The 12,265-nt window shown below is 35.9% G+C and overlaps 1 long non-coding RNA gene across 1 annotated transcript in view; it reads left to right on the top strand.

The window, feature by feature from the left end:
• Nucleotides 1-298: 298 nt before the first annotated feature.
• The window catches only part of LOC125932953 (uncharacterized), a 174,029-nt gene continuing 162,062 nt past the window's right edge, over nucleotides 299-12,265 (top strand). The window contains exon 1 of the long non-coding RNA XR_007460806.1: nucleotides 299-428. This is a non-coding gene — a long non-coding RNA (uncharacterized LOC125932953). The remainder of the gene's footprint in view (nucleotides 429-12,265) is intronic.

The following is a 12,265-nucleotide window of genomic DNA, read 5'->3' as shown; positions in this document are numbered from 1 at the left end:
GGATTTATATTCATGTCTATGATGTGTCCCCTATTAATTTTTGAGTGTAATGTCAGGTAGTGGCTGAGGTTTATTTTTCATCCCTAGGAATATTGAATTCTTCTGGCACCGTAAGTTAAAAACTATTTTCCCCTTTGAATTGTTGTGGAGGAGGTCATCTGTAGATGTGACCTCTGGGTGACCTGAAAGCTGGCCCCAGGCGATCAGAGGCTCCTCACCCGCCCCTTCACCTGTCTTTGGAACTTTTGCTCTGCCCGTTGTTCCCACGTGGGAGCTGTTTACAAGGATGCAGCCTTAAGAGAGTGAGGTATTGTGGAGACAGCTGGAAGGGAGGCACGGCTGACCCCAGTTAAGGTCTATTTATGAAGTTGTAAGATTCTGGAGAGCATACAGGGAGATCTACTCATCTTACTGCCAAGAGAAGCCCGGTAAGTAAGTTCCCTGGTTTTTTCTAAATTTTTTTTTTTCTTCTTATGTTTTCTTTTATTTTTGAGAGACAGAGAGAGACAGCATGAGTGGGCAAGGGGCAGAGAGAGGGAGACACAGAATTCGAAGCAGGCTCCAGGCTCCGAGCTGTCACCACAGAGCCTGACTCGGGGCTGCGACCCACAAACCGTGAGATCGCGACCTGAGCCAGAGTTGGACGCCCAACCGACTGGGCCACCCAGGAGCCCCAAGTTCCCTTGTTTTTTAAGGCTGTCACCTACCAATGTGAAGTGGCCATTCAGTGGCTCCTTACCCTCCAGGTATGGGTTGGGGCAGGGGGCGGGGCCAGTTTGTGAACCGACAGCTGTTTGGCATCTTTTAAAAAGCAGACCTCGGTGCGATCATTCCTTGCGTTCCCCTGGTCTATTTTTCTGTCCTCACTAACAAATTATTTTGTTCATGGTGGCATTACATGAATCTTGAAATTAGATCGTGTAAATCCCCCGATTTTGTGCTTCTTTTTCAAGGTTAATTTGCGAGTTCTAGGTTCTTTCATTTTCCATATAAAATTTATAATAAATTTGTCAATATTGATGGGAAAAAAAGCCTGCTGGGATTTGAATGAGGTTAAATTTAATCTTGAGATCAAATAGCAGAGAATTGACATCTTAACAATATGGAATCTTTCATTGCATTAATAGGGATTATCTTGTATATTGTATCGTGTATCTTGTATCGTGTATTCCTACCTGCTTTAGTTTCTTCCAGCAATGTTTCATCTTTTCTCCAGTGTAGAACTCCTGCACATCTTTTATTATATTCGTCCTAAGTATTTTATGTTGTCTAAGTAATGACAAATCATGTATTTCAGTTTAATATCCCAATTATTGCTAGTCTACAGAGATAAGTTTATACTGATTAATTACTTTATTTCTTGTGACTTTCGTAAACGCACTTATTAAGTTGTGGAATTTTTTTCGACCTTCCTTAAGGTTTTTCACATAAATAGCTACTGCCTGAAAAATATATTTTACTTGTTTCTTTCCTGTCTGTTTTTTAAACTTTTTCGTTATACATAAACCCTTTGTGTAATGTTTAAAAGACATGATGGAAGTGAACATCCTTGCTATGTTCCCAATCAGAAGAAAACTTCTAATATTTTATCACTAAATATTATGTTGGCTGTAGGTCATACATATGTGTGCTTTATGAGATTGAGCAAGTTTCTTTTTATTCTGGCTTGCTGAGGGTTTTTTTTTTTTTATCATAAATGTGTGTTGACGTTGTCAAATGCTTTTTCTACATCTACTGAGCTGGTATTTTTATATACACTTTATTCTGCTAATGCAGTAAGCTATATTTATCTAATTACAAATATTAACTTTGCATTCCTGGTATAAAATTTTTTTTAGTTTTGTATAATGTTCATTTGATATGTTACTATTTTGTTGAGAATTCTGCATTTAAATTCATGATGAATATTGGCTTGTAATTTTATTTTCTTATAATGTTGTCTGGTTTTGGCATCAAAGTTATTCTATTATCTGGCCTCATAAAAATGAGTTGGAAATGGTTCTTACTCTTCTATATTTTTGGAATAATTTATTTAGAATTGGTATTATTTCTTCTATAAATATTTAATGCCAAATTCTGGTGAAGCTATCTGGGCTGGGCTGGTAATTTTAATTGTGGGGCACTCTTTGAATACAAATGTGGTTTATTTAATAAGTATTAAGCTACTCAGATTGTGTATTTGTGTGTCAGTTTCAAAATTAAACCTTAGAGAATATAACTGAATTTTCTAAAACTTTACAGTTAAGAAAACACAACTTCATTTCAAGACAAAAAAAATGGGCATTTTGAAAATGACAATTTTATGATGTATTTATCTAGAAAGCCTTTATTATGCCAAATAGAGGTGGACACAGATAATGCCATATTTCCCAAGGGAAGAGGAAATATATAAAATGTAAAACTCCCCAGAGTTCCCACAAGTAATCAGTCACTGACATGATGCCTCCTTTGGACAGACCTCGATATAAATGTCAAGAAGCATCCAGCCTGCCTGGTGAGACTTTAGCTGAGCCTGACAAATAACACCAGGCTAATGTACAAGTAAGCATGTCCATATGGTTGAGATGCAAATATTAGCATAGTTAAACAACTGAGGAAAGGAAAGAAAAACTTGATGCACCTGCTGCTATTTCAAAAAACAAAATCATTTTACCAAATCATTACGCCCTAGTTGTGGCCTTTACCTCCTTTAACATAAAGCTGCTCTCCAGCTACGATATATATCTGACAGCATCTAAATGTTTTTTAATCTTATTTATTCTTTTAAAAGAGTCAGATATAATTCAGATATGATCATTGGAAATAGTTTGGAGAACACAAAAAAGGAGACAACAAACAAACGAAAGCCCTCAAAATCTTACTTTCACAGTTAATGCCAGAATATTTACTTAATAAAATTATATGTTTATAATTAATAAATAGTATCATACTACATTCACATTATATATTTTTATTAGTATGATATAATTTTCCCATTCAAGGTAGACATTTTTGATTTTTTTTTTTTTGAGAGAGAACGAACATGATGGGGTGGGGGGCAGAGGGAGAGGGCAAGAGAGAATCTTAAGCAGGCTCCATGCCTAAAATGGAGCCCCATATGGGGCTCTTTCTCACCACCCTGAGATCATCACCTGAGCCAGAATCGAGAGTCAGATGCTCAACCAACTGAGCCACCTAGGCACACCAGAATTTCTTAATAACATAATATTATGACATCTTATAGCTACACTAGAATTTTGTGTAAATTTATATATTTGTGTAAATCTATATATTTTCTTTGCAGAAAATCTATATAATTCTTTGCTAGATTTTCTTATTATTTTGATAGATTCCTATAAAATTAAATAATAGGTCAAATGATATAGAGTTTCTTAAGGCTGTTGGTAGAATATGCCTGGTTTGTTTCCTACAGAGCAATGGGAATATTTAAATTCACAGCACAGATAAATGGAAGTACCATTTACTTGCACGCTTGTAAGTGATCAATTTGTAAAAAAACCTTTGAACTCTTGCTAGATAAATATACCACTATTTTAACTCTTTAAATATTCACAAAATTAAATATTTTTAGTATATTTTATTTATATGTACTTTTTTTATCACATTATTCCCTTTTCCTACTTACCTATTGACATTTTAGTAAATAATGTTGATATGTAAGCTCTTTAGAGAATAATCGATTTTTTCTATAATATTTTAGTAAATATTCTCCTCGGCTTTAATTGCCATTTAATTTAGTTTATGTGTTTTGATATGAGAATAATTATGTCAGCTTTTAAATTTTTCAATTTCTATCTTCTGGTTTATTTAATTGCATGTATTTTTAGAAAATTCCTGATAGTTATGAAAGCAATGCATCTATATGTTGGTGGGAGTTTTACAGGTTTTTTTTTAATGTTTAAAATTCAGTCCATCTGGTATTTATTTTGGTCTACTAAGCCTTACTATAAAGGAATTTATCTTTTCATTCCCATTATTAAGTTCAAGACTTAGTAGCTAATACAGCAGAACTTAATAGGTAATGAAGTTGATCAGTGTATCTTGTTTTCACTCTTTCTTTAAAAATATTAGTCGTGATTCTCCTATATCTTAGAAGGGCACTCATTTCCAGCTCTTAGTACATGAAAATTAGTGATTGCATATTTCTGTAGTACAAGATAAAGAAAGTACATTTCTACAGGGTAGGCTGGAGAACAAACATAGAAGAGAGAAAGAGAGAAGAGTATTTGAGCTAATGAGGGAACAATAGAAAGTTTATTTTCAGAAGTGATCTTGGAGCTGCTGTTCAGAGCTTTGCCCAAACAAGTACTATATATGATTTGAATCTCATCAATATGAAACTGTCAGCAAATCAAGAATGTGGAAGGCTTTTTAGAACAATGACCTGGAGTTATCAAAGTATTCGATATTACAAGAAATGTAGGATGCTCATGATCTAGTTGAGACTGCAAAGACTAAAAGGATATAACTGGCAAATTAAGCATGTGAATTTTTACTGGATCTTGAATTTAAAAAAAAAATGGGGGCGCCCAGGTGGCTCAGTCAGTTAAGTATCTGACTCTTGATCTTGATTCGGGTCATGATCTCACAGTTTCGTGAGTTTGGGCCCCACATCAGGCTCTGCGCTGGCAGGGCGGAGCCTGCTTAGGATTCCCTCTCTCTTCTCTCTCTGCCTCTCTCTCACTTGCGCTATGTCTCTCTCAAAAAAAAAAAAAAAATTTTAAAAATTAAAAAATAGGAAATAAAAAATAAGGTTTTTCAGACAACTGGAAATGGAAAATCGATGGAATATCATAGGATAGAGTTGAATTAACATTGATCTTTTCATGTATGGTAGTTGTGTTGTGGTCTTGTAGGAGAATATCCTTGACATCAAGAGATAGAGTCTGCAGTATTCTTCTTGAGATGCACATTTGGAGGTGTTGCTATGGATACACCCTATTGTTGAATGGTTTAGTATATGGAGCCTGTGTACAGGGAGAGAATGAGCAGTCAGTAAGTATGGGCATGCAAATTGTATTTATTCTGTAACCTTTTTTATCGGTTTAAAAAGTTTCTGAACACATGCATACATACACATATAAGGATAATAGCACCAAACTGTTATCACAGGCATGTCATGAGCAAGAATTGTGCTGGTTCATGGAAATAGCTTACTAATATTTAATACATGTTCATAAATGTTAACAGAGAAGCTTCATACAAGAATATTGAGAATAGATTTTCTAATGGATGATGTTGATGATGGTGGTGGCGGTGGTGGTGTTGGTTGAGTTCAAACCTCCATCCGATGCCCATATCTTTCTAAAGCAATTCTGGTATATGGTTTCCTCACTTATGTTTGAATGTCTCCAGTAAGAGTACCTCATTATTATTTAATTGCTATCCTTGCATAAACCCATTCTTCATGCCGTTTTAAATGCCTTCTCTTTCATGAGGTATTAAAAGCATTCTTCTCAATTGAGATTATATTTTTCTTTTGAATTCTGCAAACTAACTTATTGCTTATATTATTGATCTGGGCATTTAGTTGTGCCCTGCTCCCCTGCCTCTGACTACTGTATAATAGTTCGCAGCATTCAGTTCAGTACCCATTTGTAGTATGAATGCAAATACAGTTTTAGAGCATAAAGAAAAATGCAGCTTGAGAAGAACAATCGATACTAGGTCAGGTGTTGCTCTTTAAGATTCTGCCCCATTGTGAAAGTAGAGTTTTCCTAAAAAGTCTGAAATCTAAAGTGAGAAAAAATCATATGACTTTAAAGATCCCTCTGATTGCACTCTACAACCCAGAGTACGAAGAAGGACTGAATATTTCTGTGTACTTTGAATTCTAATATTCCTTGCCTACTTCCTAAGTGCACAGATATTTTCTATAATAAAAATTGGCCCCAGAATAGGATTAATGTAGATGAGATTCCCTCAAACACAATACCAACTATGATCCATTCAATTTAAGTTTCTACTTCCATGGGATTTGCAAGGAAAGAAATTTAATTTTTTCTGAAGACAAATGTATTAATATTTAATAAAAACAAAGTCAGATGACAGTGTTATTAAAAAATAAGAAATGTACATAACATCTTCCTATATTTGAATAAGACAACTGAATTGAGCAGCATTAACTCCTAGACATGAAATGAGATGTGGGTAGGCAGAAAAATTTCAGGCAGAAAAAAATGCTTATCGCACTAAAGTGCCGAATGGATTCATGTTATGGAAATAAATCACAGATTCAGTTTTTAAAAGGCTGTTCTTTCAGATGTTGGTGAATATGGATGTGGTTACCAATGGCCTAGGAAATTGGCAAATGTGTTTAAGATGAATTACCCAACATCCCTCAAATAAAGGCTATAAAATACATAGTGGACAATTAACTTTTTTCCATCTCTAATCCTTTGCATTCTGACTTCTCTCATAATTTGTATAGTTTACTGTTAGGTGGTTCCAAGTTGGGCCTGGCCTTGCAGAGTATTCTAAACCTTTGCTATAGTACTCAATTCAGAAATTGGCATGTAAGACAAGTCAGCACATCCAGATTTCTCTCTGAGACTTATGTCAATCAGGTAGTTGTATTAACTAGGATAGGCTGCAGCAATAACTTGAACCTGACATTTCAGAAGCTTGGCAAAACAGAGTTACGGGGCAAGAGAAGTCTAATTTGGGTTGGCTTAACGCTTTTGCTAGTGACTTCACCATACGAAACACGTGGCCTTTTAGGTCACTGCACCAGCAGGGAGGGAGGCTGTAAGACACAGAAAAATACTTTTAAGAGCAAGGCCTGAATGGATATAGACGATTTTCTTCCACAACTCATTGGCTGGAGCTCAATCACATGGTTCTAATAATATGAAAATGAGGCTAGACAATGAGTCTTCCTGTCTACGTAGGGGGAAGTGGTGTGCGAAAAATGTTTCTCTCATTGCTCTTTCCACAGAGATTAATAGTCTTGTAAAATATGAGCCCGGGTAATTAATGTCCATTTTTTCCCACCAAATATGGAGGGAAGAAAGCCTTCAAAAAAATAAAAGCAGACAAAGAGACATTGTCCTGATTATATCATTTGAATCTTACATACAACTTCATAATTGACTCCTTTTTCTAAGTATTGTTTCTAAGTACAGTTTGGATTTCTCCTTCTTACAACCAAGAGTCGTCACTAATTTAAAGCTTTTAGACTTTAAAGACTCTGTACATAAGGAGCCTAATGCTTCCTAAAATTAGGTTTATTAATCAATCCATAGGAAATAATTAATTTAAAATTATATCCTTAACACTATAGTGCACCTGGTAAACTTCTACTCATCTGTCAAGTTTTATTCTACTGTCATTTCCTCAATAAAGTGTCTTTATCACACTCTGTGGTGGATCACGGCTCCATTAATTCACATACTTCTCATGGGCAGCATGGCATGGAAAATAAAAATATAGGCGCTGAATAGACTCCCTGGATGCCAACTCTGGCCCTTCCAATTGTCAGCTCTGCAGCATTGGCATTGTGTTGAATCCCTTTTTGCCCCAGATTCTACTGGCTGTAAAGTAGGTTTAATATAAAGTTATTTTAAGGAAAAAAGGAGTTAATATTTCGAAAGATAAGCAATAGTAGCACACTTCAGGCAAGCCTTAATAACTGGTAGATATTTTACTGCTGTCATTATTATTTTACTTTTATTAGGCTGTGAACTCCTTAATAACAAAGACAGTGCTTATTAACTGAATGTTTCAACAGTGTTCGAAACATGCTTTGTATTTAGAGAATACTCATGAAACTTTAGTTGAAAGGATCACACTAATAGTAACTACTTAGTAATAATTATAACAACAACTAGCATTATTAAGCCCTTACTATGTGCCAGTCATGGTCCAAGTGCTGTGTGCATACCAACTCATATAATTAACAACAACCAAAAAAAGGAGTATATCACCATAGAGTATATAAACTCTAATGGTTTAAAAATCTAAGACTTTATTTATCATTTGCACAAAATTTCACTTGGATGTTGCTCATTGATGAGGACTCCTAGGCGCACTTCTAACAGTACTGACTCAGGGCTCCAGGCTTTGAACTTGGTACTCCACGTCTTTAACAAGGGCTTCTAAGATCACTCTGGAAGATTACTTTTACACCTATTCCATCAATCTATTGACCAACGCTTGTCACCCGATTGTACCATTATGAAAATAAATGAAAAACCAAGCTTCGTTTGTGATTATTAGTAAAATGAAAGCATTTGATAAACAAGATCGATTTGAGGGGGAGACAAGATTAACACTCAAACAAATGAAAAACAAAGATCGTTATAACTCCACTCAAGAACTTGAATGTACCCTGCAGGATGAGAAAAGGTTGGATTGGTGGGAAAAAAACGGGGAAGGCATTTCAGGTGCTGTGTGTGGTGCAATTAAAGGTGTAGAGGAAGACTTAGCAGGTAAACTTCCTGTGAGAAAAACCCAGACCCAGCACATGTAAACCCAGCAACGAACACAGCACACAACCATCACATCCGAGCAGCAAATCATATGTGCATCCTTCTTTCTAGAGAACCCTTTGGACATAGGGCTAAGAGTATTTCTTGGTACAGTTTGAAATGGACTCATGGCATCTGGTTGTCAGGTAAACAGGTTTTTTATATCTGAATCATCTCCTCCTCCTCCTCCTTTTCAAATGACTATATACAAGATGGTCTACTGATTTGGGTAAGGGTGTTATTGTTGGCAACATTTTCTGATAATTTCAACCTGTTGCACCAATTCTGAGTCCTAATTGTTTTCACAAAGTTTAGTGTTGCCCCCTCACCTAGACTATACTTCATTTGAAAATAGAGACATGAGTCATTCCACAGTCCTAAGCACAGTGCAGTAAGCACAATCATTTAAATAATACTTCTTTATCTCTTGATTCACTAGTTATTTTTATAGATTCCTGGCACCACAGTTCTTTTTTAATCTCTGTACATAGGCTTCTAAAGAGAAAGACATAATCTCCAAATCCTATTTATCTATATATCTGTCTTTATGTATTTTTCCCTATTTTTTTCATCTTTTCTACTGGTGAAGCAACAAAAGGCTAAGTTGTGACATTTCAAGTCATGGACCTGTCTTGGTCCCTATACTCCATCTTGTGAGATATGGGGCACAGCTGACCACGAGCAAATGATTGCTATTTCCTACTTTGCCCTGTTCATACAACCATCAGTAACTCACATTTTATTGAATATGTTGTCCCAGAAACATATGTTATTCCTTCACTCTTCTGCCACATTTGGAGGCTGGGTACCATGTTAGCTTGTGTGGGTGTCCAAGCTTGGCTTAAAATTCTAGTGCTTTCTCTCTTCAAGTTCTAAGGCATTTGAGGGAAGTGTAATAGCTTCCTAGGAATGCATCTGCCAAGTAAGGGGATTAACTAAGCAAAGAAATAGAAATGACATATCATGCAAAACCCAATTCAGGTCCAATTGAGGTGTCTCTAAGAAGCATCTTTTAAGAATTAATTTCTAATACATATTACATTTGTATCTTAAAGTAAGTGGTTATGGAGATGAATAGATTGCTCTATGTGATGAAATAATTTGCATAGATTGAGTTTCACTCTTAATCTGAAATATGTTTCCTCTGAGGTCCAAAATAGGTTGGTTCACAGTGTTCTACTCTTCAAAGAATTGTATCTTTAGGCTTCTGGATAAAAAAAAATGAGATCTATATTTCCTTTAATAAGTCAATAAGGTCTGACTGAGGGCATCAGAATTGAACTTGGGGATCTAGTGTTGAAAATTTATGATCTAGACTGGAGGTGTATTTTATCTTCACTAATGCTGGCAAAAACAACGTCATGAGGAGATGATAACAAATTGGATAAATGATGCAACGTTGTTCCAAGGAACAAGATTTGACTACCAGCTTAAGTAGACGGGACTAATGAAAAGCCTATAACTGCAGGGGCTCTGAAGCTAGAAGATACCATTGCACTAATTTTCTTCATTGCATAAGGGTTCAGGGTTGCAGCATTAGGCTAATGGATAAATCAGGCAGTGGTTAAGAAGAAATAGCAAGAAAAGGGCAGGATTAGAATAAAGACTTTTCAGAAAAGAAAGGAAATGAGTTAGGAGGTTGCTGAAGTTTGTCTTTTCCCCCAGTGTGTGCATGGGTTTGTACAGTAGTCCCCCATTATCCACTGAGGACACATTCCAAGACTCCCAGTGGATGCCTAAAACCTCAGTACCAAACCTTATATTTATGTTTTTCCTATGCATATATACATATGGAAAAGTTTAATTTATAAATTAGTCATAGTAACAGGTTAACAATGATAACTAATAATAAAATAATTTTAACAATACACTATAATAAAAGTTACGTTGAGTGTGGTCTCTCACACACATACAATTCCTCATTGTACTGTGCTTACCCTTCTTGCGATGGCATGAGATGATAAAACGGCCATATGATGAGATGAAGTGAGGTGAATGATGTAGGCATTGTGATGTACTGTTAAGCTAGTATTGACCTTCTGACCATATGTCAGAAAGAGGATCATCTGCTTCTGGACTATCATTGACTGAGGGTAATTGAGACCCCAGAAAGTTAAACTGTTGGTAATGGGGACTACTGTATTTTCAGCAGGTGTGATTTTCTCCAGCCTTCAACTCACAGCCATTTCCTGGTCCAACCCTTTGTGAATGGAGTAGTAGTGTTTGTTTCATTTATTTGATATATGTAGAAATAACAAGCCATTACCACCTAGCCAGAAAGAAACATACCAGGGGTGCAAATCCTCCACTTTTGCACATCAACTGTGTAAAACTCAGAATGCAAGGCTGAGGATCAGTGATGAGGATGTTCACTGATCAAAAGAGCTCTAGTTAGGTAGATAATGCGGCTGCTGATGACTGTGATGGTAGTCAGCATGATAGTGATAATGGGAAGTATCATTAACAGTCAAATTTTCCTCTCCAACTCTGTTTTAAGTCATACGACTTATTTAATCTTCACAATTGCACTTGGAAATAAACACTATTATTATCCCATATTTTATAGAAAGGAAATGAAGCCAAATAAAGTTGAGTTTGTCTCAATTCACAGAGCTTGTAGCTATCAAAGAAAAATTAATAGTGATAAAAGCAAGAACACAGCTCTAAATCGCAACAGCTGAGACTTCTGGAAAGAAAACAGCACCAACAACCCTTGTGAATTTCTATAGTTTCCACCCCTTCCTCCAACACGGTAGCCCAGACTTTCCCAGTGACTTCTTTTTAGAAGACCGACCATTTCAGACCCATGTCTAACAGAGGGATGGAGTTCTCAGGCATCCCGGTGTCTTAAGGCTGTGATGCTATTCCCTGACAAATTCTGATGTTTTTTCCTGGTGTTATTTACCATTCTGTATAGAATGTAATTCTAATTACAAAATTAAGGATGTTGGAAGTTAACAAATTCCGTTCTCTTTTTCACTAAATCAGATGTGGATCTAAATCCCAGTACTCATGGATGAGTGACTTAGACCCTGTGCCTAACTATCTTGTTCCATTTTGACCTATTTGATGGCCCTGCAGTAAAGACCAAACGTAGACATTCAGAGAAGTTAGAAGGTTTATCCTTTGTATGTGGTCGCTGTTCTTCTGAGTCCACAGGAGACAGACTACCAAGAAACATTACTCTTCAGGTTATTCCCTCCAAAGTTGATTCCAAAATAATATATAAATCACTGTTTTCAACGCATCTCCTTTCCTAGTACTTTTCTTGTTCCTGTAGATTGGCACATTAGAAGTTACGCTTTATCTCGTAGCTATAAATATAACACCTTGGCATTAATATAGATTACACGCCAGTATGAGATCTGGCAAGAATGGTACTAGCCAATAAATCTGATGAGAAAAGTTAAATTCCTCTCCATGTACCAGCATTGGCAATTATATTTGATTGAAAAATGAGTTGTTCTCACTGGCACTAGAAGTAGCAGATTTCAAGTATTCATATATCAATAAATAGCTAATAACAGATGTTGTATATATCATTAAATAATCATAACAATTATTCTTCTTCAATAGGACTAGAGTACCTTGTGCACTGAAGCTGAGTAAATCACTGCCCTGGATGGCTTCCTGTTTTACTCTAAAAAGCAAAGACTATAAATAAGATAAGCCGTTAGCTGTCACACAACTCATATCATTAGTAGCAGGAATATTTATGGAACCCTAAGCAAACCTAATATGATAGAAAAAGGATGAAAGGAAGACTGCAGTGGCATGGATAGAAATACGAGTAGGAG

Source organism: Panthera uncia, chromosome D2, assembly GCF_023721935.1.
Source record: "Panthera uncia isolate 11264 chromosome D2, Puncia_PCG_1.0, whole genome shotgun sequence".
Lineage (NCBI taxonomy): Eukaryota > Metazoa > Chordata > Mammalia > Carnivora > Felidae > Panthera > Panthera uncia.
Note: the sequence above shows the minus strand (reverse complement) of the source record. Positions and strands in the feature narration are given on the sequence as shown.